Source organism: Engystomops pustulosus, chromosome 1 (assembly GCF_040894005.1).
Source record: "Engystomops pustulosus chromosome 1, aEngPut4.maternal, whole genome shotgun sequence".
Lineage (NCBI taxonomy): Eukaryota > Metazoa > Chordata > Amphibia > Anura > Leptodactylidae > Engystomops > Engystomops pustulosus.
The window spans coordinates 162,508,570-162,536,017 of record NC_092411.1 but is presented as its reverse complement, the minus strand read 5'-3'; the positions used below and the strand labels follow the sequence as shown (position 1 = coordinate 162,536,017).

Genomic DNA, 27,448 nt, shown 5'->3' with positions numbered 1-27,448 from the left:
ATGATTTTTCCCAATCCTCGGGGGAGAGAGATGTGTTTAAATCTCTATCCCATCCTGTCTGATAAGGTATTTTTGAAAAGTCAGATTCTTTTACCAATAAACCGTAAATTTGGGAGATGCAATGTTCCGGGGGGGGGGATGCTGAGCGGAATAAGGTCTCATATGGACTAATCGGAGCATTATAAGCGGCTGCAGGGCCTGGTTTCCTTAAGAAGGAGCTTAGTTGTGTCATTTCCAACCACGAGAGGTTGGAGGAAGCTGACACCTCCCGCAGTACCTCCATAGGTGGAATCTCTGCCTCCCCTAACATGTCGCACATACGTATATCTTCATGTTTTGAGCGACCTAGGAATATGGTTCTAGTGAAGGCAGGTGGGAAGTCTGGATTGTGGAATAATGGTGTTAGTGGGCTGAATGGTCTGGATAGTATTTTGGGATATGTATAGTAGGAGGTCGTCTGCAAATAATGCAGTCTTATATTGGCGCTGTCCTACCTGGATTCCATGGATATTGGGGTTGTGTCTTATTGCCGTGGCAAGGTGCTCCTGTGATAGAGGCGCTGTGAGGTGTTGTGTACCGGTTCTCGGTTGTTCCTCTGCCTCATAACCTGCCAGACAAGGTGATGGATTCCAGGTGTATCTTGGGTATTCTCTGTGGCCCGGGGCTCTACCCTATGTAGCAACTCATCCGGAGAAGCCAGGGAATCCTTGTGTGTCACTGCTTGATCCATTTCCCCTTGCAATAAGGGCCTGGGTTCCGGGTATTTATGTGTCTCTATGCTGTGCCCAATAGCACCTGAGGCCGCCGGTGGTTGGTGGGTTGTGGACCTCTGCTTGTACCTGAAGGCAGCGTGCACCTCTGCATGGTGGAGACTGGTGGCTGGCATCTCACCTCCTGGTCTTGGCCTGGCTCTGTCCAGCCTGATGTTAGTGGTGGCCGGGGGAGGAGGGGGGCCACCTGCCGGACCCTCCAATCCACTGTTCCTAGTATGCGCCGACCCGGCGTACCCCACAGCACCTCGGCTCTGCTGTTGGTCCCAGTCATAATCGGGAGAGGGTGGCGACTGTGTATCCCCTGTGCTGGGGTGGGAGCCTTCTACGTCCTGTGTTCCGCTGCTCCCAGGCGCTTCCACGCTATTTGATACATGCGCAGGGGGCATTTTCTTTTGCTGCCGCGCGGCTTCTCTGGTCCCGGGTGAACTGATTGCCCGGGCCTTAGCTGCTCTCGTGGGGATTTCCCGGGTACGGAGCCCCTCATCTGAGGTAGGTGGATCATCGTGGGGGCTGTTGTGCTGGATTCCAGTTGCGCTTTGAGAGGTTCTGCATGAAGCGCCAGTCGCCGCCATCTTGGTGCCGGCTTCTCTCGCAGTGGTGGTCCAGCAAGGTGTCAGGTATCTGCCGATACCCGTTGTCGATATCCTTTTTTCTGAGTCCATGGGGTTCTGTAGCACCTTCCTCTTCTTTGGGGCCATGTATGTGGTGCTGGGTTACACTACGGGCACAGAGAGGCCTAGGCTAGAGCAGGAGCTAGTGTGAGGCACGTCGTCTCTCCTCCATAGCCTGCCCCATCTGTACATCTTTAGTTCTCTTTCCATGTGTCTGCTTTGGTTTTTTATGCTGTCTTGAACCCCCCTTGTTTCATCCTTGTTCGTCCTGTTTTTTCTCTCTGTCTGAATACTGTCCTAACGCCCCCACACTGCAGCTTTTCTGTCCGTATCACTTCACAGACCTATTTGGGTTCCTCTCACCTCCCAGGAACTTGCAGGGTAGTTAGGAGGTTCCTGCAGCAGAGGCTCCCTACCTTCAAAGGGGTTTCTGCCTTGGTAGGGTCTAGTTCAGTGATGGCAAACCTTTTAGACACAGAGTGCCCAAACTACAACCAAAACCCATGTATTTTTCGCAAAGTGCCAATGCAACAATTTAAGCAGTAACTTATTACTCCGTGCTCTTTCGCAGGTTTGAATTGTATAGGCATCTGAGGATGCCAATACAGTAGAAAAAAGGAGAAAAAGTTTGGATTATCATTGTAGCTTCCTTCTAGGGTCCTGGGCTGCAAGAGGCCTTAAGTCCTGTCTGACCAACACTGCCCTTGAGTGATGGCAAGGGTGCCCATAGAGAGGGCTCTGAGTGCCACCTCTGGCACCCGTGCCATAGGTTCGCCACCACTGGTCTAGTTGGTAGATCAGTGCAGGGTTAGTTCGCCCTCTTGCTCTGTTCTGTCAGCCTGCACTCAGACTGTGTGGTAGTTTTGTGTACAGTATTCCAGACGTAAGTTTTCCTAACAACCGGGCATTGCAGAGTGTGTCAAAATAACAAAGACAACGCAAGTATTCAATAATCGTAAGGTACACTACATATACTTTTGATAAATATGGGCTACGTGTTTCATAATATTATAATTCTATAATCTGGATCTATTTTTATTTAGGAACAGAATAATTGGGAGTGTTTTATTTATTTTTTGTAATTTGATATTTATATCATGCCCTACCTCTTGAATACTTAGCCAGCTGGTCATTCCAGACAGCTGGAATCACAGTTATTCCTGATCCTAGTGTAGGTTTGTACCATGTAGAGAGCAGAAGAAGAGTGAAGACATGATGTTATGCATGAAACCGAAAATTCACAGAATTTTATACACACTAGGCAGTGATGATCAAAGCATATTAAAAAAAAAAAGCTTTAAACAACAGAGAAAGGGGGCCCCCAGCTGCAGGTTTGGGATAATCCTGCCAAACTTGCAGCAGTCTGAGACCTGCAGCTAATATTGTCCCTAATACAGTAGCCTGTAATTACAGTCCACTCTGTTCTGCTGTATGTAAGTTCTGAGGAAGAAGTTACAGAGGATGGAACATACCGTATATACTCGAGTATAAGCCGACCCGAGTATAAGCCTAGGCCCCTAATTTTACCACAAAATACTGGGAAAACCTATTGACTCGAGTATAAGCCGAGGGTGGGAAATGCATTGGTCACAGCTGCCCCAGTGTATATAGCCTGCCAGACCCTGCCCCAGTGTATATAGCCTGCCAGACCCTGCCCCAGTGTATATAGCCTGCCAGACCCTGCCCCAGTGTATATAGCCTGCCAGACCCTGCCCCAGTGTATATAGCCTGCCGCCGCTCCCGGACAGATCGCACAGAAGATATACAGGGGTCGCCGGAAAGGTGAGTTTAGATATATTTATTTTTTTGACTCGAGTATAAGCCGAGTTTGGGTTTTTCAGCACATTTTTTGTGCCGAAAAACTAGGCTTATACTCGAGTATATAAGGTACCAATAATTATCTCCCCTCTATGCTTGGACTGGAGAACTTGGTGTCAACAGCATGGCAGCCCAGGACATAGCTTGAGAGGAGGAGGTTGAGGAGAGAAATCAGCAGAAAGCCTTAGCTGCTAAGCTGGTTAGTGTAGTGTGTTGTCTGTGGGAATGTGCTGCACACCATACAGACAGCAGCTTTAGTACAAGTCTATTTTACCTCACTCCTCATCTCCTGATTTTACCTCAATTACCATCCCCTGCACCCAGTACCTCCCAAACTTTATGCACTTCTCAACTCCATGCCACCCACTTTTACATTAGCTATGTAAACTGTTTTCCCACAGCCTAATCAGCTGGTTTCTTGTGCTTGTGAAATGGCTGGTGAATTATTGCTGGGTATATTCTACAGCTATTCAAAACATTTAACCCCTTAACGACTTAACACCATTTTGCACCTTCCTGATGGCCCTTTTTTAAAAATCTGACATGTGTCATAAGTGGTCATAACTTTGGAACGTTTTAACATATCCAGTTGATTTTTAGATTGTTTTTCGTGACACACGAAAAATTGAGAAATTTAAGCAATATGTTTAGTATCTAATTATGAAATATACAGAATTGTTGCAAAAATTTAGAAAAAATATGTTTTCCAAATTCAAAGTTTTCTACTTTTTGGGAAGTTAGTAATTTCACCAAAATAACTTGATAACTAACATTTTCCATATGCCTGCTTTAACTTGGCATCATTTTCCAAACATCCTTTCCTTTTTAACAATGTGTTAGGATGCTTATAACTTTAGGTGCGATTTTTTCCCACATACCCACATACCGTATATACTCGAGTATAAGACGGCCCGAGTATAAGCCGAGACCCCTAATTTTACCACCAAAAACTGGAAAAAACCTATTGACTCGAGTATAAGCCGAGGGTGGGAAATGCATTGGTCACAGACCCAGCCAAATACATAGCCAGCCAGCCCCCTATAATATACAGCTTGCCCCCAGTAGTATACAGCCTGCCCCCAGTAGTATACAGCCACCCCAGCCTGCCCCCAGTAGTATACAGTCACCCCAGCCTGCCCCCAGTAGTAAACTGCCACCCCAGCCTGCCCCCAGTAGTATACAGACACCCCAGCCTGCCCCAGTAGTATACAGCCACCCCAGCCTGCCCCCAGTAGTATACAGCCACCCCAGCCTGCCCCCAGTAGTATACAGCCACCCCAGCCTGCCCCCAGTAGTATACAGCCACCCCAGCCTCCCCCAGTAGTATACAGCCACCCCAGCCTGCCCCCAATAGTATACAGCCACCCCAGCCTGCCCCCAGTAGTATACAGCCACCTCAGCCTGCCCCCCAGTAGTATACAGCCACCCCAGCCTGCCCCCTAGTAGTATACAGCCACCTCAGCCTGCCCCCAGTAGTATACAGCCACCCCAGCCTGCCCCCAGTAGTATACAGCCACCCCAGCCTGCCCCCCAGTAGTATACAGCGTGCCACCAGTAGTATACAGCACTGCCCCCAGTAGTATACAGCACTGCCCTCAGTAGTATACAGCACTTCCCCTAGTAGTATCCAGCACTGCCCCCAGTAGTATACAGTCAGCCCAGAATTTAAAAAAAAAAATTATTTACTCACCCTCCGGTGGCCCCGATGCGCAGCGATGCTCCCCCGATGTCATCGCGGCTCCTCTTCTGGCTTCCCGGCTCCTCTTCATACTTCCGCGTCGTCTTCTGTCTTCTTTAACATCACTTTGGGCGCCGCAACTGTTCTCTCCCGTGCGGCGCCTAGTATGACGCGCCGCTGCTGACGTCATACTAGGCGCCGCACGGCAGAAGAACAATGGCGACGCCCAACGTGATGTTAAAGAAGACAGAAGTCGGCGCGGAAGCAAGAAGAGGAGCCGGGAAGCCAGACGAGGAGCCGTGGATGACATCGGGGGAGCAGCGCTGCGCATCAGGGCCACCGGAGGGTGAGTAAATAAGTTGGGGGTTTTTTTGGCCATTTTTAATTATTTTTTTTTACTCGTATTGACTCGTGTATAAGCCGAGGGGAAGTTTTTCAGCACATTTTTTGTGCTGAAAAACTCGGCTTATACAAGAGTATATACGGTATATATACCCCTCAAACTAAACTGACTAGACTGTGCCCCCACATACATACACCCCTAACACCATAACTGACCACACTGTGCTTCCTTCATATATCATATATATACCACTCACACCACAATAGACCACACTGTACCCCCCCACATATATCATATATATGCCTCACACAACTGACTACACTGTGTACCCATAATCCATTATACAGGGTTCCCCCCAAAGTACTTTATTAGGTAGGTCTCCCCCTTAGTATTTCATTAGACAAGGCTCTCCTTTATGAAATCATTAGCCCTCCCCTTAGGAATTTATTAGGCACAGGGGTTAATAGACACAGTGATGTCACAGCCCAGGGGGTTAATACACACAGTGATGTCACAGCATATGGAGTTAATATACATAGTGATGTCCCAGCACAGGGAGTTAATACACACACAGTGCTATCACATCACAGGGGTAATACACAGGCAGACAGCACAGGGGTTAATACACAGGCAGCAATGTCACAGCACAAGGGGGTAAAACACACATATACACACAGTGATAGCATATAGGGTTAAAACACGCAATGTGATGTTACAGCACATGGGGCTGATACACACCCAGTGATGTCCCAGCACAAAGGGTTAATATGCACACACACACTGTGACATCACAGCACAGGGGGCGGATACACACAGGCAGTGATATAACACTCACAATTAGTAAATGTATATAAAGTATACAAAAATCTTTATTAATGATATACATACTATAAGCAGTAAAGGAAAACAATGGATGAACTACAATGGGTTTAAAACCATGTGTGGTACAATAAATGGCTAATTCTAAGCACATAGGTAGGTAAAAGCAGTCATATAGCATTGCCCTAGGCCTACATTCATTAAATTGTAGGGCTGAAAAGGCATACAACAAAACCCTATAGAAAAAATAACTGAAAGGAAATGAAAACTGAATACCATACCAAGACAAGCCACACACAGAGAGATGCCCTGACACGTGGGAGTATAGGAGGGAAGGACTCAGACGTATTTAACAGAGAAATGGTCCAATAAAAATAGCTGTGTACATGTGAAATGTATAACTACATAAATGGACAAAATACCTGTGTAGGGAGGTAGACGCACACACAGTCCAAGTGGCCGGGCGCCCGGCGCAACTGCCCACTGCGCATGCGCGAGAACTGCAAATACCGCGAGAACATAGTCTCGCTGTGAGGAGTAGGCGCACGCGCAGAAGAAAGGAAGCAAGCCGGCCGGTCTGTGGCGAACAGCGCAGATTAAGTATAGAAGCATATGCGGAAGAATAAAAATGGACCAGCCAGACAGCCCACAATTAATGATGGAAGTACAGAATAAATATAAAGTGCTAAATACCAACAAGTGGGCCAGAAATATAATAAAATTGAATTACCAATTGCCACATTGTCCCTACAGTTTCCAACCGGCTGGTTACTTGAAAATCATACCAAGTTTAGATCAAAAACAATAATTAGTATAAAACAGTGTATAAGCTGAGCGTGCTTATTCATAAAACACATAAAAAACATAGAAATGCAAAATTACAATGCAGATTCAATAAAATACATAAATTGCGTGTGATCCAAATAGTATAAAGTGCAATATAATATAACAAGAACATAAATACATTATAGATTATGTAAAGTGCATAAAGAATATTGCATATAATTCAAATGGTATAAAGTGCATGAACAAATATTGTGATATCAATAAGACACATAGCAATAGGGATGTAATAATAATACTGAGGTAATAAGTACTATGCATACCTTATAGATAATATATAAACATGACAGCACTGAAAAGATGCCGATAAAAGATTAAATGAATAAAGTGAACACACAGTGAAGTGCAACCCAGTGTCACACATGTGATGGTGAAATGAAAAACAAGGGAAGAAGGGGCTATAGTGGGGCCGCTTGAGAGGTCTAAAGAAGGCCAAGATCCGATACTAGTGTGTACAGAGAAGATGGTCCAAAATATTCTGAAAAATAAGAAAAAAAGGATGTGAAAGACAAGAGAATCCAAAAACATCAAAAAGAAAAAATAATAATAAAAACATGATTAAACTGGAATAAAAACCTACACTTAAAAAGGGCCCAGCAAGAAAAGGACAAGGAACATATTATTACAGAAATGGCGCAAAGCTCAAGTTCTCATTGAGACCTTGCGGGGTAACAGGGTTCAAGAGGTAAATCCATTTTGTTTCTTTTTGTGCCAGCACCCTTCTCCAGTTGCCACCCTTAGTATCGATCAGGACCCTATCTATCCCCCTCACCTTTAGTTTTGATCCATCGCACTGATGGTATTCTTTAAAGTGACAGGGAATAGTCTTCAACTTGTTCAGGTCTGTCTCATCTCTTGCAGCCTCAATGCCCAACACGTGTTCCCGAATTCTGTGTCGTAGTTCTCTAGATGTGAGGCCTACATATATGAGGCCACAGGGGCATGTGGCAAAGTAGATTACCCTGATGGTCGTGCAGGTTATCGTGTGTGTGATCATTTATTGGTGTTGCCTGGTGGAATCAAAAAAAGAAGTGGTGGTTTCAACATTCACACATGCCACACAGTCTCCGCATGGACGGCACCCCCATTTCGGATCCTGAGAGCCAAACACATAGCGACATGTTGGACTACTGTAGTTACTTCGAACCAGAAGATCTTTAAGGTTTTTGAATCGGCGGTACGTGATGGACGGATTAAATTGGATGTATTGTTGAAGGGTCTGATCTATCCTTAGTACCTGCCAGTGCTTCATCAAAATGCCTCTCATTGTTTCCCATTGTGAGTTAAAGGTGGTAATTAGAGATGAGCGAGCACTAAAATGCTTGGGTACTCGTTATTCGAGATGAACTTTTCCCGATGCTCGAGTGCTCGTCTCGAATAACGAGCCCCATTGAAGTTAATGTGAGACTCGAGCATTTTTCAAGGGGACCAAGGCTCTGCACAGGGAAGCTTGGCCAAACACCTGGGAACCTCAGAAAAGGATGGAAACACCACGGAAATGGACAGGAAACAGCAGGGGCAGCATGCATGGATGCCTCTGAGGCTGCTTAATCGCACCATTATGCCAAAATTATGGGCAACAGCATGGCCATGACAGAGTGACCGAATGAGGCTAGATAGCATCTAAAACATGCAATAATTGACCCTGACACTATAGGGGACGGCATGCAGAGGCAGCGGCAGCAGCGGCTGGCTAGAGAGTGTCATGGCGACATACCCTAAATGGACTCAGGCTTCACCAAAGGAGGTGAGCAAGAAGCGCTGAAATGATTTCCTATGTGAACAAAAGGTTGACGGTATATTTAGTCGATAACACAGCATGGTGGCGACATAGTGACCAAGTTCCATAACGTATCTGGTGAAACACCCGAAAAATGAGCCTGACACAGCTCTTTTGATAAGGGGACGAAATGTGGAGGCAGCCATGGAGACGACTTCCATGATTAAGAGCGACAGTATGGGGCATTCATATTGCACTGCTATGATTGCAACTTCAGGTCTCCAGCATGGCAGTGACAGATGGGCCGAGTTCCACTATGTATCTGGTGAAACACCTGAAAATTCTGCCTGACACAGCTTGTTTGATAAGGGGATGATGTGCTGCATATCCTGTCGTGCTCCAGCGTCTGGGGTATAGAGAGTTGAAATGAGATATTGGTGGACGCTGTGGAGGATCGTGGAGGCAAAATGGACAGGAAACAGCAGGGGCAGCATGCATGGATGCCTCTGAGGCTGCCTAATCTTGGGATGGAGCTGGTGGTCCACTGCCAGGCGAACTTTCGCCTGTCCAAGCCCCTGTGTCTCGGAATAATGGAATAGCATAGTGGTTCTATTTTTAAATGTTTTTACGGAAATGGTTCCATGATTAAGAGCGACAGTATGGGGCATCCATATTGCGCTGCTATGATTGCAACTTCAGGTCTCCAGCATGGCGGCGACAGATGGGCCGAGTTCCACTATGTATCTGGTAAGACACCTGAAAATTCTGCCTGACACAGCTCGTTTGATAAGGGGACGATGTATGGAGGCAGTGAACTAGTAATAGATTAAAGGTTCTGCAGTTAAAACTATGTTAGTTGGATCTTGGGATGGAGCTGGCGCTCCGCTGCCAGGCGAGCTTTCGCCTATCCAAGCCCCTGTCTCTCGGCTAATCCCCAAACAGCACTTCTAAGAACCTTTTGTATAAGATCAAGTGTAGTAGCGTTCTTATAAGTTTGGGTTATAGCGGGTGAGGGGAATGTAAACAGATGCGCAAGAAGCGCTGAAATAATATTGGTAAATGATAAAAGTTTGCCAGTATATTTTGTGGATTACACAGCAGGGTGGCGACAAAGTTAACAAGTTTGATGAAACCATGAAAGCAACCCAGCAGGTAGGTGGTCCTCCAGATAAATTAAATAAATTGAGTGCCTGTATGTGGCAGTCCAAAAAAGTTTTCAAACCAGAGGAGCAGGTAGGTGGTCCTCCAGAAAAATTAAATAGATTGAGTGCCTGTATGTGGCACTCCCAAAAATTGTTTAAAACAGAGGACCGGGTAGGTGGCCCTCCAGAAAAATTAAATAGATAGAGTACTATAGTTAGAGCCAGTTGGCCCTGGCAAAAAATAGCCAGTTTCCTCTGCTTTAGTGTACAAAGAGGAGGAGAAGGAGGACAATGAGGAGGAGAAGTGCATACATTATTCAGGTTGAGCTTCTTTCACCTGGTGGAGAATGAAAATCCGGAGAAATCCAGGCTTTATTCATCTTGATAAGCATCAGCCTGTCAGCGCTGTCAGTCGACAGGCGTGTACGCTTATCGGTGATGATGCCACCAGCTGCACTGAAAACCCGCTCGGACAACACGCTAGTGGCAGGGCAGGCAAGAACCTTCAAGGCGTACAGCGCCAGTTCGTGCCACATGTCTAGCTTTGAAACCCAGTCGTTGTAGGGAGCTGTGTGATCATTTAGGACGATGGTATGGTAAGCTACGTACTCCCTCACCATCTTTCTGTAAAGATCAGCCCTACTCTGCCGAGACTGGGGACAGGTGACAGTGTCTTGATGGGGTGACATAAAACTGGCAAAGGCCTTGTAAAGCGTACCCCTGCCAGTGCTGGACAGGCTGCCTGCTCGCCTACTCTCCCTCGCTACTTGTCCCGCAGAAGTACGCCCTCTGCCGCTAGCGCTGTCAGAAGGGAAATACTGTTTCAGCTTGTGCACCAGGGCCTGCTGGCATTCATGCATTCTCACACTCCTTTCCTCTCCAGGGATGAGAGTGGAAAGATTTTGCTTGTACCGTGGGTCCAGGAGAGCGAATACCCAGTAATCGGTGCTGGAATAAATTCTTTGAACGCGAGGGTCACGGGATAGGCAGCCTAGCATGAAATCTGCCATATGCGCCAATATGCCCAACGCGCAAGAATTCACTCCCCTCACTGGCCTGATTGCCCATTTCCTCCTCCTCCAATTCCTCCAACTCCTCCAACTCCTCTTCTTCTGCCCATACACGCTGAATAGTGAAGGACTGAACAATGGTCCCCTCTTCTGTCTCGCCAACATTCTCCTCCTCTTCCTCCTCATCCTCCTCTACCTCCTCCAATACGCGCTGAGAAACAGACCTAAGGGTGCTTTGGCTATCAACAAGGGAATCTTCTTCCCCCGTCTCTTGTGACGAGCGCAAAGCTTCCGACTTCATGCTGACCAGAGAGTTTTTCAACAGGCCAAGCAGCGGGATGGTGAGGCTGATGATGGTGGCATCACCACTGACCATCTGGGTTGACTCCTCAAAGTTACTCAGCACCTGACAGATATCAGACATCCACGTCCACTCCTCATTGTAGACTTGAGGAAGCTGACTGACCTGACTACCAGTTCTGGTGGAAGTTGACATCTGGCAGTCTACAATCGCTCTGCGCTGCTGGTAAACTCTGGATAACATGGTTAATGTTGAATTCCACCTCATGGGCACGTCGCACAACAGTCGGTGAGCGGGCAGTTGGAGGCGGCGCTGCGCTGTCCTGAGAGTGGCAGCATCTGTGCTAGACTTCCTGAAATGCGCTGGAAGGAGAGGTCCCGCCAGCAGCAGGAGGAGAGGTCCCGCCAGCAGCAGGAGGAGAGGTTCCGCCAGCAGCAGGAAGAGTCCCGGGCTGATCGGCAGCTGCAGCAATCCATGCTCCAGCAACAGCAGGAAGAGTCCCGAGCCATGTTCCAGCTGATGATGGAAAAGTTTTCTGGCGTTATGGCAGCACCACAAGCGACGACTACTGAGGGGTCCCATACTGGTTTGCAAGGGTACCCGGATGTCCAGCATTCCGCACGGGCTGCAGTGCAGAAGGCCTTACAAAGATGACGGCGACCGACGATGTGGAGGCGTATCTCACTGTGTTCGAGCGAGTGGCTGAGCGAGAGAAGTTACCAGCTGAGCAGTGGGCAGATGTCTTGGCACCGTTCCTGACAGGTGAATCACAGAAGGCCTACTACGACCTGAGTGAAACGGAGGCCCGTGAGTACCCCTAGCTAAAGGCGGAGATTCTGGCTCGTCTTGGGGTCACCATACAAGTTCGTTCCAGCCGGGTCCACCAGTGGGCGTACTCAGAAAAACTACCCCTGCGCTCCCAAATGCATGACCTGATCCATCTCGTCCGGAAGTGGCTACAACCAGAGGACTGCACCCCAGCACAAATGGTCGAGAGAGTTGTTCTTGACAAGTTCATCCGTTCTCTGCCCTCTCGGCTCCAGCGATGGGTTGGACAGGCCGGTCCCACAAAAGCTGAGGAACTCGTGTCCCTAGTAGAGAGATATCGGGCTACGGAGGATCTTCTACTTACCTCTCCCACACGAAGCAGTGCCAGTGACAGGGCCACTAAATCATCTGGTAAGACTGCTACTGCAGAAAAGGGGAGACAGGTCAGGTTGGGAGGGGGTTCATTGGGGGGCTCGGATACACAGAAACCCAACGAGGCCCGTGACAGAGGTCACAGTCGTATCCTGTGCTGGCGATGCCATGAAATGGGCCATATTGCTGCCAACTGTCCCCTGTCAGTGGAGCCAATGGACTGACCCGGCGAGTGTCACTGTTTGCCCGGCCGGTTCTGGCAGCCGAGTCGGTCATGGATGCAGAACCCCAAGTGTGTATGGTCACAATCGGGGGTCACACAGTGGAAGCCTTGCTTTGGTTGATCCTGGACTATACAGTGGGCGGAAAGTGGGAGTGTTGTGTATACATGGGGACACTCGCGAATATCCCACTGCTGTCATCAACCTACATACCCCTTGTGGTTCTATTACCCATGAAGTGGGGTGGGGGGGTGGGGACCCTGTTTCATGAGGCTATTATCGGCAGAGACTTACCGGTGTTTTTAAACCTCTGGAGACGAAGAACCAACTCAGGTGCTGTTGCAGATAATGGACATCAGGTGTGTCCGGCCTTGGCCCCTGAACCCTTTGAGGCCAATGTACCCACACCAGCAGTAGGGGTGACCCCATGTGATGAATTCTCCCCCCTAGAGGTCCTAGCTGGTGAGGTCGAGGGCCACGAGGAGGTGGCCGACATGCCGGACCTTGAGATTTCCCGTGAAAATTTTGGGGCTGCACAGCTACAGGACCCTACCTTATTTAAAGCACGGGAGAATGTTAAGGTGATAAATGGGGTACTCCAGATACCAGGGGCTGACAAAATATACCCCCGAATGGTGATTGTTGGGGAACTGTTGTACAGGGTTGACCAGGTACGGGGTGAGGAGGTTGAGAAACTTGTACCCAAATCTCACCGTAGGCTGGTGCTAGATTTGGCACATAAACATGTGCTGGGAGGGCACTTAGGTGCTATGAAGACCCGAGAAAGGTTCCTGCAGAGATTTTTCTGGCCCGGGGTGTGGGAGGAGGTAAACCGGTATTGTAACTCCTGCCCTGAGTGCCAACTTACTGCCCCGGTGTCCCACTTCAGGAGTCCTCTGGTACCGTTACCAATCATAGAGGTGCCGTTTGAACGGGTTGCAATGGATTTGGTTGGCCCCATAGTCAAGTCCACAAGGGGGCACCAGTACATCCTGGTTATCCTGGACTACGCTACGCGGTATCCAGAGGCAATCCCGTTAAGGAACACCTCCTCCAAAAACATTGCTAGGGAACTGTTCCAGGTATTCTCCCGTACAGGCCTCCCCAAGGAAATCTTGACTGACCAGGGAACCCCATTCATGTCTAGAGTAATGAAGGAGATGTGTAAATTACTCCAGGTTAAACAGCTCCGCACCTCGGTATATCATCCTCAGACAGATGGCCTGGTAGAGAGGTTTAACAAGACCTTGAAGGGGATGCTAAAGAGGGTGGTCAGCAAAGATGGGAAGGACTGGGATTGTTTGTTGCCTTATCTGATGTTTGCCATACGTGAGGTTCCCCAGTCCTCCACGGGTTTCTCACCCTTTGAGCTGTTATATGGCCGTTCCCCACGTGGGCTTTTGGATGTAGCTAAGGAGACCTGGGAACAGGAGAGGACCCCCCACCGTAGTGTGATTGAACACGTCTCCCTTATGCAGGACCGCATAGCGGCGGTAATGCCCCTTGTAAAGGAGCACATGACAAGGGCACAAGAGGCCCAGTCTAGGGTCTACAATAGATCAGCCAGACTCAGGACCTTTAACCCAGGCGACAGAGTGCTAGTTCTGGTGCCCACCGTTGAGAGTAAGTTCTTGGCAAAATGGCAAGGTCCATATGAGGTCATGGAGAAAGTGGGGGAGGTAAACTACAAGGTATCTCAGCCGGGGAGGAGGAAACCCGAACAGATATACCACGTGAACCTCCTAAAGCCATGGAGGGAAAGAGAGTCCCTGATGGCTGTGGGAGTAAAAAAAGCGTCCGTTCCCAAGAAGGTGACACCGGAGGTAGGTGTACCCGATGCCAAGGTGCCTGAAGTACGGATCTCGGAGTCCCTCTCCAGGGCCCAGATTCAGGAAGCGAAGGAGTTTGTGCTCCGAAACGTTGATGTGTTCTCTAAGTTACCGGGTCGTACTTCAGTCATCAAGCATGACATCATAACCGAACCCCACATCCGGGTACACCAAAAACCCTACCGGGTCCCTGAAGCGCGCCGGATAGCCATATCCGAAGAAGTCAGGCAGATGTAAGACCTGGGGGTTATCGAGGAGTCTAAAAGTGACTGGTCGAGTCCTATTGTGTTGATTCCCAAACCTGATGGTTCCCTACGGTTCTGCAATGACTTTAGGAAGTTGAACAAGGTGTCCAAATTTGATTCTTATCCTATGCCCAGAGTTGATGAGTTGATAGAACGACTTGGGCAGGCTAGGTTCTTCTCCACCCTTGACCTGACGAAAGGTTACTGGCAGGTACCCCTTACTGACAGGGCTAAAGAGAAGACCGCTTTTGTTACTCCTGATGGGCTATTTCAGTATGTGGTACTCCCCTTTGGGCTACATGGGGCTCCCGCCACATTCCAGAGGTTAATGGATCTCGTGCTAAAACCTCACCGGAGATATGCCTCGGCCTACCTGGATGACATCATAGTCTATAGTAACAATTGGGAGAGTCATCTAGCCAAGGTACAAGCAGTGGTAGACTCCCTGAGGACAGCAGGGTTGACAGCGAACCCCCAAAAATGTGCACTTGGTCTGGAATAGGCCCGTTACCTGGGGTACCGTATTGGGCGAGGTGTCATCAAACCCCAAGTAAATAAAGTGGAGGCGATACAACAGTGGCCACAACCTATGAGCAAGAAGCAGGCGAGGGCTTTCCTAGGCATAGTGGGCTATTATATCCGATTTATTCCCGATTTTGCAACAATAGCGGCACCCCTGACTGACCTGACCAAGGGTAGCAGGTCGGTAATGGTAAAGTGGAGTGAAGAGGCTGAGGGGGCATTTCAGCAACTTAAGACGGTTTTGTGCGAGGGACCGGTACTGATCACCCCTAACTTCACCAAGACCTTTATTGTACAGACTGACGCTTCTGACATGGGTTTAGGGGCTGTCCTGTCCCAAGTAGTGGAGGGTGAGGAACATCCCGTGACATTCCTGAGACGCAAGCTCACACCCCCTGAGAAGAACTATAGTATAGTTGAGAGGGAGTGCTTGGCGATTAAATGGGCTCTGGAATCCCTGAAGTATTACTTGATAGGGCGACAGTTTACACTAGTGACCGATCACTCTCCCCTCACCTGGATGAGTCAGGCCAAAGAGAGCAACGCCAGGGTCACAAGGTGGTTCCTAATGTTGCAGAATTTCAAGTTTACGGTAGAACATCGAGCAGGAAAGCTGCATGGGAATGCCAATGCCCTGTCTCGTACCCACTGTCTGATGGCCAAAAGTGTTCGCCCCCACAGGGTCAAACAGAGGGGGAGGGTATGTGAGACACTGAAGGGGTTAACTGTGGATGGGCGGTATGTTTCCCCTAGGTTTTCCTGTTATGCAAGGCCTGAGTGCTGAGGTTGTGGTGTCCAGCACCTTGAACACAGGTGATGGGAGCAGCCTAATCAGTCTGCATAAAGCTGCTGAGCAGATTGAGAGGGTGGTCTCTCTCTGAAAGGAGGCTGGAGAGCACACAGCCCTGACCTCTGTGCCTGGAGCAGCCAAGTGATTTTGTATAGTGGTGAGTTAGTGGAATACCTGTATAGTTAGCACCCTGACGGATAGGTTTTTTTTGTATATTTAATGCCTGAATGTGAAGGCTGTTTTATTTTGTTGCTGCAATAAACGCAGGCGAGACCTGTTTTGGACTGTACCTTGGTGTCACTGTCTTGAACTGCATCACAGCACCCCGCTACCACGGTCTCTACTGGGCCAAATCCCCACAGCGCACAGATGCGGCGCACCTTCGTGAGCAAATCAGACAGATTGAGGTATGTCTTGAGGAAACGCTGAACTATGAGATTTAACACATGGGCCAGGCATGGCACATGTGTCAGTCTGCCGAGTTGCAGAGCCGCCACCAGGTTACGGCCGTTGTCACACACAACCATGCCTGGCTTCAGGTTCAGCGGTGCCAGCCACAGATCAGTCTGCACCGTGATGCCCTGTAATAGCTCTTGGGCGGTGTGCCTTTTATCGCCTAGGCTCAGCAGTTTGAGCACCGCCTGCTGTCGCTTAGCGACGGCACTGCTGCTGTGCCTAGAGCTAGCGACTGATGGCGCCATGCCCACGGATGGTAATTCGGAGGAGGAGGTGGAGGAGGGGTGGGTGGAGGAGGAGGCATAGTAGGATTTTGAGACCTGGACCGAGGTAGGCCCCGCAATTCTCGGCGTCGGCAGTATATGACCAGCCCCATGGTCAGACTCAGTCCCAGCCTCCACCAAGTCAACCCAATGTGCCGTCAGCGATATATAGTGGCCCTGCCCGGCAGCACTCGTCCATGTGTCCGTGGTCAGGTGGACCTTGTCAGAAACCGCGTTGGTCAGGGCACGGATGATGTTCTCTGACACGTGCTTGTGCAGGGCTGGGACGGCACATCGGGAAAAGTAGTGGCAGCTGGGGACCGAATACCGAGGGGCGGCGGCCGCCATGAGGTTTCAAAAGGCCTTGGTCTCTACCAGCCTATAGGGCAGCATCTCCAGGCTAAGCAGTTTGGAGATGTGGACGTTGAGGGCTTGGGCGTGTGGGTGGGTTGCACTATACTTCCTTTTGCGCTCCAGCGTCTGGGGTATGGAGAGCTGAACGCTGGTGGATGCTGTGGAGGATCGTGGAGGCGAAGATAGGGTTTTCGCACGGGAGGTGTTTGGGTCGGGGTCCTGGGCAGGGGGCTGACTAGCAGATAACACAGGGGAAGGAGCAGTGGTGTGCCCGGCCGGAGGTGAACGGGCTTGGTGCCATTGAGTGGGGTGTTTAGCATTCATATGCCTGCGCATACTGGTGGTAGTTAAGCTAGTAGTTGTGGAACCCCTGCTGATCCTGGTTTGGCACAGGTTGCACACCACAGTCCGTCGGTCATCCGGTGTTTCTTTAAAGAACCTCCAGACTACTGAATATCTAGCCCTCGCCACGGGAGCTTGACTACGGGAAACATTTGGCACTGATGCACCAGCTCTGGCCCTGCCTCTCCGTCTGGCCCCACCACTGCCTCTTCCAACCTGTTCTGCTATAGGACTCGTCTCCGTCTCAGAAGCACTGTTTTCACCCAGCCTATCAACCCAGCTTGGGTCTGTCACCTCATCATCCTCCGATCCCTCAGTCTGCTCCCCCCTCGGACTTCCTGCCCTGACAACAACTTCACCACTGTCTGACAACCGTGTCTCCTCATCGTCCGACACCTCTTTACACACTTCTTCCACTACGTCAATAATGTCATCATCACCCACAGACTGCGACCGGTGGAATACCTGGGCATCGGAAAATAGCTCAGCAGCAAGTGGTTTGTGACTGTGGGAAGGGTCCAGAAAACAGTTCCTCAGAGTATGCCGGTTCAAATGCCAAATTTTGCTGGGAGGGGGCAGACTGGGGGGAAGGAGGCTAAGGTGGAGGAGCTGGAGGAGTGCTGATTTCGGTGACATGGGTGGACTGCTTGGAAGACTGACTGGTGGACAAATGGCTAGAAGCATTGTCCGCAATCAACGAAATCACCTCTTCGCACTGTTCTGGCCTCAACAGTGCTCTACCACGAGTCCCAGTAACTTGAGACATGATGAACCTAGGGAGTGTAGCTCTGCGGCGTTCCCCTGCTCCCTCATCAGCAGGTGGTGTCTCACCCCACCCAGGACCACGGCCTCTGACCCCTGCAGTAGTTGGACGCCGTCGTCCACGCCCTCGTCCTCTACCCCTAGCCCTCGGGTTAAACATTTTCCAAATTAAAGTGTAAACTTTAAATTTTTATTTTTTTTTAAACAAAACGATGCTATCCTATTGCTATGGCTAGTTTCTAACCTACACTGACAGCACGCAACTGGATTTTGTGCTGTGCCTGATGACTTTGAGTTATAAAAAGAAATAAACGTAAAAAAAAATCAGCAGACTGTGCCTAATTCAAATCAAACCCCTAATAAATTGTCCCACTTCGGTGTTTGAGGTGGATATGTGTGTCACTAAAAGCTAAACACAACGGTCGCAAGTCTCCCAGCAAATTCCTCACAATATGGTCCTAGCTGCACTATTAATGCCAGCAAGCCCAGCCACAAGCAAACAAAAAAAAGTAAAATATAACGCTATTGTAGGCCTAAGTAAGCCATTGGGGTTCTCCTATGGCTATTTTCTAGCCTACACTGAAAGCACATTGCTTTGCCAGATTACTTTGAGCTATAAAAGAAATAAACGTAAAAAAAAAATAAATCAGCAGACTCTGCCTAATTCAAATCAAACCCCTAATAAATTGTCCCACTTCAGTGTTTAAGGTGGATATTTGTGTCACTAAGAGCTAAACACAACGGTCGCAAGTCTCCCTGCAAATTACTCACAATGGTACTAGCTGCACTACTAATGGCAGCAAGCCCAGCCACAGGCAAACCAAAAAAAAGTAAAATAAAACGTTATTGTAGCCCTAAGAAGGGCTGTTGGGTTCTTGTAGAATCACTCCTGCCTAACACTATTCCCTGGAGTAGCTCTCTTTCTAGCGGCATCCTAACAGAGAATGATGCGAGCAGCGCAAGCAGGGGCTAGTCTATTCCAGGGTCACCTGATCTGGCCAGCCAACCACTGCTATCGATGTGTAAGTGTATCACGTCATGCTGGTTGGAGTGCAGAGTCTCCTGGCTTGTGATTGGCTCTGTTTCTGGCCGCCAAAAATCACAACGGCGGGAGATGCCATTTTCTCGAGCGGGCGAAGTATTCGTCCGAGCAACAAGCACTTTCGAGTACGCTAATGCTCGAACGAGCATCAAGCTCGGACGAGTATGTTCGCTCATCTCTAGTGGTAATAAATCTCAGCTTGTTGTCTTGTTTTTTGGAATCAAGTTTCAGAACCAGAAGGTCTTCTCGCTTTGTCCTTTTTGCCCGCCGGTACCCGCTTTCAATAGAACGGTCAGAATACCCCCGTTCTCGGAACCTCTGTCGTAGCTCATTGGCCTGGATCTCGAAATTTATTTCACGGGAACACAATCGTCGTATTCTGAGAAATTGGCCAATTGGAATACTGTCTATGAGTTTAGGAGGACGTGAGGAGCTCACGTGGAGTAATGTATTACTTGAAGTCTCTTTCCTAAAGACATCAGACACAATATTCCCATGGTCATCTACATCAAATAGGATGTCCAAAAATTCTACTTTTTTTTCTTCCCACCTTATATGTCAGTTTGATATTCAACTCCAGTATGAATTTGTGCAATTCATATTCTGATCTTTGCCATACTATAATGATATCATCAATGTACCTAGCGTATAAAATTACATTGTTCACAAAATTAGAAGGGTTGGTTATGAAGATTTCTCTCTCCCACAGCTCTAGGAATAGATTGGCATATGAGGGGCACAAGCCACCCCCATAGCCGTTCCCTGGAGCTGTAGGAAGAGTAGATCCCTAAAGAGGAAAAAATTATGTGACAGTGCGAACTCTAGTAGTGACACCAATAGGGTCGCAAAGTTAGGATCAATATTTGAGGTTTCTAAGAAGAACCTAGTTGCCGCTATGCCGTCAGTGTGTCGAATAGACGTGTACAAAGATTCGACATCACGCGTGACAATGGTCATATTTGGATCCAAATGAATTCCTTCAAATTTCCTTAGGGCATCCGTAGTATCCTTTAAATAGGATGGCAGGGTCTCAACCAGAGGGCGCAGGTGATAATCAATTAATTTGCATATAGGTTCACAGAGGCTGTCAGTACCGGAGACAATCGGACGACCTGGAGGGTTGTTGAGACGCTTGTGTACCTTAGGAAGTAAATAAAAGGAAGAAACTTTGGGGAACTTAGGAACCAGTGCATCCAACTGTTTTTAAAGTATAACATTACTCGTCACTGCTTCCCTAAAAATTCACATTAGTTCTTCCCTAAACTTTGCTAAAGGGTTAAAGGTAAGTCATCTGTAACAGGTACTGTCCCTCAATTGGCGAAATGCCTCCTTTTCATAATCCTTAGTTGGGGACACCACCACATTACCCCCTTTATCAGATGGTTTGATAACCACTTCCGTCAACTTACCTAGTTCAGATATGGCTTTTCGCTGTACGTTGGTACAGTTGCTAGGGCTGCCAAATCTCGGTATTCATTTAAACTCCTGTGTGACCCGTTTAACAAAAAGATCAATATTAGGGAAGTTACAGAATAGTGGAAAAATTTTTGAACTGGTTAACAGGGATGGTGGAATTTTACCTTTCTTAGGGGGGCCCTCCTGTTCCTCCAAAAGATCCTCAAGCGCCTGTAAAGCCAGGTGTTCTTGGTCCTGTGGAGATATTGCAGCTTCTTTTTCGTGGAAGATTTTCTTGAAAGCGAGTTTGCGGGCAAAAAGGTGTAAGTCTTTTATTGCTGTGAAGCAATCGAAACATTCAGTTGAGGAGAAAGACAGACCCAAAGACAGAACTTCCATTTGAGACTTAGTTAATTCTATGTCAGAAAGGTTGATTACCTTTAATGTAGATTTTCTGCCGTCTTGATCCCGATCCCCTCGGGCCCATCTCTTCGGCTGTTGTCTTTGGTACGGCTCGAATCTCCTTTTGTTGCCTCCTCTGGGTCTCCCATCCGATCCCTCCGAGGATAGCTGGGAGATAGCACCTAAAGAGGACAAGGAGGACATAGAGGGACTTCGGTTCTGAAGTCCAGATTTTGGATTTTTCCACTTGTATATTTTTCCTAAGGTTAGGTCTTGTAGGTCACGTTTCTCCCATAATTTGAAAGACTCAGCAAGTTCCAAAGAGAAGGCATCCAAATCAGCACTTGGAAACAGTTGTGTGACTGATACCTCAATTTCATTAATTTCTTTGTCCAATTTTTCAAGTTGCTTAGTGTTCTGATCAATAATAAGCTGTATAAGTGTATGTGAGCTTTGGTTACAAATTTCCTCCCACTTAGTGCAAAACACCTGATCATCCAATTCAAAGGATGGAAATATTTGAATCCTTAGTCCTCTTGGAATCAGATTTTTTGAATTATAATTCTCCAAAGACAAACGATTCAACAAATTTTTAAGAGTTTGTTTCAATTCCTTACTTTTCTTGGCGTTTGGGTCCTCATTGTGTTCATCCAGAGTACCAAAAACAGCATCTGCTTGAAGACGCCACTGAGACTCTCGAGCTCGAGCGCGGAGGCCGCTTGGACTGTGTGTGCGTCTACCTCCCTACACAGGTATTTTGGCCATTTATGTAGTTATACATTTCACGTGTGCACAGCTATTTTTATTGGTCCATTTCTCTGTTAAATACGTCTGAGTCCTTCCCTCCTACACTCCCATTGATAAAGCGCTCATAGCGAAACACGTGTCGGGGCATCTCTCTGTGTGTGGCTTGTCTTGGTACGGTGTTCTGTTTTCATTTCGTTTCAGTTATTTTTTCTATAGGGTTTTGTTATATACCTTTTCAGCCCTACAATTTAATGAATGTAGGCCTAGGGCAATGCTATATGACTGCTTTTACCTACCTATGTGCTTAGAATTAGCCATTTATTGTACCACACATGGTTTTTAACCCATTGTAGTTCGTCCATTGTTTGCCTTTACTGCTTATTGTATGTATATCATTAATAAAGATTGTACTTTATATACATTTACTAGTTGTGAGTGTTATATCACTGCTGTTCAAACTGTTGGTTTTGCTTTAAACCCGATTGGGGCTGTTCTTTTTGCCCACATTTATTGGGTTAATCTTTTTTGGTACACACACAGTGATGTCACAGCATAGGCGGTTAATACACACACAGTGATGTCACAGCACAGGGGGTTAATATACACACATACACACACAGTGATGTTACAGCACCAACGTTATCAATTAGAAAATGCTGAAAACCATAACAATAACCCCACACCACATACACAAGTCATGCTGGCTCACTATGGACACTATAACAGTACATGTACAGTACAAGCTGGCTGACAGCTGTCTCACTAGAAGGGTAAATCTGTGCATACAATACTGATTTGACACAGAGAGAAATTTCTTCTCCGTCAGGGCCAGAATCAACTTGGCTGAAGAATTTTCCACCAGATGTCTTTAGCTCCTGGCAGCACATGCCCCACACTGTGCAACTAAAAAAAACATTACACACAGTATAATGTCACCTAGATAAAAGAAATGTCCCTCACTGTGCTCATAAATAATATACATAACAAAACTGACCACAATGTGCCCCACCACCAAATATAGAAAACCACCATGCATAATATATATGTATATAATATATATATATATATATATATATATATATATATATATATATATATATATATAATAACACTGTACCTCTAATTTTATATGCCCCCTCCCCGACAATAAATTACACAATATATGGTTCTCCTTTTCCTATATTTCCTTTTCTAATATACTGGGGTGTCCCATGATTATTTAATATACTCCGCTCCCCCATTTAGTTATTTAATATATTGCTCTCCACCCCCAATAAATTATTCAATATACTAGGCCCCTCTGTAAACTATTTTAGATACTGCTTCCCCCCCCTCATTAATTATTTATTATACTGGGCACATGCATTTGTGTCATTTTCTCGTGGTTTCAGTTTTTAAGGCTTTCACTGTGCATTTGAAATAACACTTCATTCTTTGGTTCAGTACGATCATAGGTATATTATTCAGGTTTTATGGTGTTTTAATGCAGTTTTAAAAAATGAAAACCTCATCAAGAAAAAAAAATAGTCTTGCATCATCTGTTAATTACTTTTTCATACTTCCGTGTACGGAGCTGTGTAAGGTGTCATATTTTGTGGCATGAGCTGACGTTTTCTTTGCTACCATTTTCAGGACTTCAGGACTTTGATACTTTTTTGTTAACATTTTTATATGTTGCGAAATAGCAAAAAAGTGGCGTTTCGGACATTTGGCTTTATTTTCCGCAACGGGGATCAACACAGGTGTCCCTGTGTGCTCCACAGGACTCCTGCGACTGTCTGTCTCACCTTGCCACATTCCAGCGATGGCTCCGACGGCCCGCCATGAGTGTCTCCTACGGCGCGTGCATCAGCTTCCGGAGATTTAAAAGGCCAGCATGCCAATAATTGGTGCTGGCCGGCTGCCCATTCTGTTAAATTTCTGGCCCCTTTCTGTGTCCCCTGCCAGATCTTTGTGCTTCTATGCCTCAAAGAAAGCTGTGTTTCATGCCCTGTACGCTAGTCTTCATTTCCCGTCTGTTCTGTTCCTGACTGCGCTCCTCGACTGCCTGCCCTGACCTCCTGTTTTGCCTTTGACATTGATCCAGAGCTGCCTGTCTCGACCTCCTGCCTATTCCCAACCACGGTTCTGCTTGATGACTCTGTACCTCACCTTGGCCGTCACCACGGACAAAGTTATGCCTGTGGAGTGACCTGGTGGTACCACACTGCAGCAAGTCCATCCCCCTTTGCAGCGGACTCTGGTGAAATCCGGCTGCCACTTAGACTCGGTTCCCAGGTATCGGCTTACATCCACTACCCCTGAATCCTGACAACCGGAAATAACCATTATCTTATTTTGATAGAATGGACATTTTGGGATGCAGTGATACCTAACATGTTTATGTTTTTACTTGTTTCTTACTTTACTTGTTTTAATATCAGTTCTAGGGAAAGGGGGAACTTTTATAAAAGGGTTTTATTTTTTTTCACTTTTTTAATGTTTTTTTTCATATTTCTTTAATAGTATTTTTCACAATTTTATAGACCCTCTAGGGTGCTTTAAACCTAGGTTGTCTGATTGATCCAACCATATACTGGCATATTACAGTATGACAGTATAGGGAGGGGTTTCCATATCATCTAGTACAATGAGCAAATTGCACACTATAATAGATCAGCAGGAATGAAACAGGATCAGGCCTTCTAAAAACCCCAGGCTGTCATATCAATGGATTGTTGCACTCAAATGACATCATGGGGAGTGATGATCGAAACAAAGATGGCAGTACCCAAGTACCACTGTCTTTTGACTGCCATCGGTAGCTTCTCCGGCTGCCCCACACGTATTTGTACCGATCTTGGGTGTTAGCAGTGGGTGTTTGCTGCAATATGCAGCAAAACCCATGTCTGTATAACGAGAGCTCACTCTGTGATCCCACTTCATACATGCTTAACAGTTACAGCATGGAGCGTTAAGAGGTTAATATACTGGGCCACCTCATGTATTATATATACTGGGGCCACTTGATTATTTCATTTACAAGGCTGCAAATACATTTAGGGTACAGTCTCATGTACCGCTAGCGCAGGGGCTGTGCCCTGATCTCATTAGAGTTTGTAGTTAAACACAGTACTAGCAGTACATGTGACTGCACCCTTAATATACTCGCCCCCCGTCAATTAATTTTTTCATATACTGCCCTTCCCCATTAAACTATTTTATATATTGACCCTTAATTAATTATTTTATATACTGATACCCCATAATGAATTATTTCATATACTGCCCCCACCATAATGAATTATTTCATGTGCTGCTCCCACCATAATGAATTATTTCATGTGCTGCCCCCCTAATTAATTATTTCATGTGCTGCCACCCACTATAATTAATTATTTCATGTGCTGCCTCCTTTCCCCCCACAAATAATTTTATTTAATATATTGGGCCCCCGGCCCCTACCATCTTTTTACTGCTATTAGTTTTTTAAAAATCCTCCACTCACCTATGGCACCTGAGTCTTCTTTCTTCTAGCTGCTGCCAGACGGGGATGTGTGCTCGGCCGTGTGATGACATCTTCACGCAGCCACGCATCCAGGTTAAAAGTGCGCCGGTGTTGTCTTCTGGCCACATTGCTCCACCTGCAGTAATCGTTTCAGGCAACATCAAGCACTATTCAATCATGGGCAGGAGCTTCCTGTCCAGATGGAGGCACCTGCCTGGGTGCTAGGTGTCGGCTGGGGCCAATCGTTGGCTCAGCAGGAGCCTCTGCAATATAATCCGGATTGCGAGGCCAGGTGCTGGTGATCCAAAAGCACCATTGTTAATCCTGCTCTCACCTGGAATATGCCCTTCAGTACTGGGCACCAGTCCATAAAAAGGATGCCCTGGAACGGTTTAACCCTCCTACACAAAATAGTTTTAGGTGCTTTTTTAGGTTTTTAGGTCTTAGGTGCTACAACCATTTTTTTTGTAGCTCTCCTGGCTGTCATTGCACCTGGTCGATGCTCCCTATGGAGTTAAAGGAGAGGGGGGCCAGCTGCATCCAAGATGGTGGCACCTATGGGGTTAACATCCGCGAGCGGTGCCGGCAGCAATTACCGGTGTCAGCCGTGGTGGTTAGCTGCATAATGCATAATAAAGTGTAACTGTGTAAAGATAATTTCCCATAAATGTAGCCAGGCGTCCATGGATACAACCACCGCTGCGCTCATCCAGCAGTGGCCAGCCATGCACTATTCAGTCCTGACCAACCAAATCGATTGAGTGTTCACTATCACAGTGTAACTGTGGGACATGCAGTGACCACCAGACATTTCATATGCAAAAACAAATTGTTTCTTTATAAAAATCACTCCTGCAGCGGTGGTCATATCCAAGGAATGTTTTTTGTAAGGGAAATTATCTTCACATAGGTACATTTTTTTTTCCATTACTTCCAACCCAAGAAATGCATGTATGTGGTTGATGAATTAAATTCTATGTGAATACGCAGATGGTAATAACCCTTTAAGCATTTATATACAATTAAAAAATACAAAGTATTTTGGCTTTCTTTACTCTGTAGATTGGGCATTTGGACCAAAGATGGAGGAGGAGAAAACTGGAGAGAGGGGCTTCAAAGAAGACAGTGAGCGGCATGCTGGGGAGTTCACCCTGAACATTGATGGAGAGGAAAGACAAAGTGGAGATTTACCATTCATGGATAGAGATCCATTACCTGCACGCTCAGCTCACCGACCTTCTCTGATCACTTTTAAAGAAGTCAGTCGTGGCAAGCTGTTCTAACATAACCTTACAACAAAGTTTGCAGGGTCTCAAGAACTCTTACATTAAATAGATGAACTAAGGTTTTGGAATGCAAATATTGTGATAAGCTAAACTATCTAATGTAACTCATGAACTAATAAACTAAAAGGTCTGTAATCATTATTTTTGTACTTATTATCATCAAAAAAGTACCAGTTATCAGCCTTAGACTGGGACCTAGGGTCCACCAGTGAGGGGCCAACTCTAATTCTACATGAAAACATTTTTTAAAGACTACCTATATTGAGGCAGTCAGGGAATTTATAGGCACTGCAGTGGAGGCAGTAATACCTTTCTCCTATCATCTCTTCCAGTGCACCCTAGTTAGGCTATATTCACACTGCCGTTGCCCGCCCGTACCGTACCGTAGCGGGCAACGGCAGTGTACGGGGAGAGGAGGAGGAGGTGAGCGCAGCTCACCCCCGCCCCTCTCCATAGGAATTAATGGCGCACGGCGCCGTACTACGGATAAAGATAGGACAGGTCCTATCTTTTTCCGGGTACGGAACGGTACGGTGCCGCACGTGTGCGGCACCGTACCGCTCCCGTAGGGTGCCGTGCGCCCATTGCTGCCTATGGGGGACGTATATCGGCCGTATATACGTCCCCCATACGTCAGTGTGAATATAGCCTTAGTCAGGGAACTAATCTTGGGGATTCTATAAGAATTATCCCTGGTTTCACGAGCTTTCTACTGCTGCACTGGGCTTTCGTTATTGATGTATAGTTACTTAGCACCAACATAACACTTACAAAATGCTGACAGCATTAATAATAACTGATAATAACTGACAATAAACACTTCTAATGCTGTGGATGCTGCATTACATTCAGGAGGTAGACTTCTCATTGGAAATAACTGTGTAATACTCACATTCTTGGCTGTATAACCCAATAGATCCCGCGTTCATGGTGACTGTGGTGTATATAGGCAGTACTGGGTACTTACCCGGCCGATCAGCATTCTCTGTGCCAGGCATGGAGGTGCTGACCTCTTCCATGGCAGCCCTGGGGTTCTATGAAGGACCCTAGAGCTACCTTCAGATGATGTCTGTTAGGTTGTGCTTTCAATAATGCTCCTGTCAGTCT

General features: G+C 47.0%; 1 long non-coding RNA gene across 1 annotated transcript in view; it reads left to right on the top strand.

Annotated features, from left to right (window-relative positions):
* Positions 1-26,476, top strand: part of LOC140066097 (uncharacterized) — a 32,067-nt gene extending 5,591 nt beyond the window's left edge. The window contains exon 2 of the long non-coding RNA XR_011848113.1: positions 26,118-26,476. This is a non-coding gene — a long non-coding RNA (uncharacterized lncRNA). The remainder of the gene's footprint in view (positions 1-26,117) is intronic.
* The last annotated feature ends 972 nt before the right edge of the window (positions 26,477-27,448 follow it).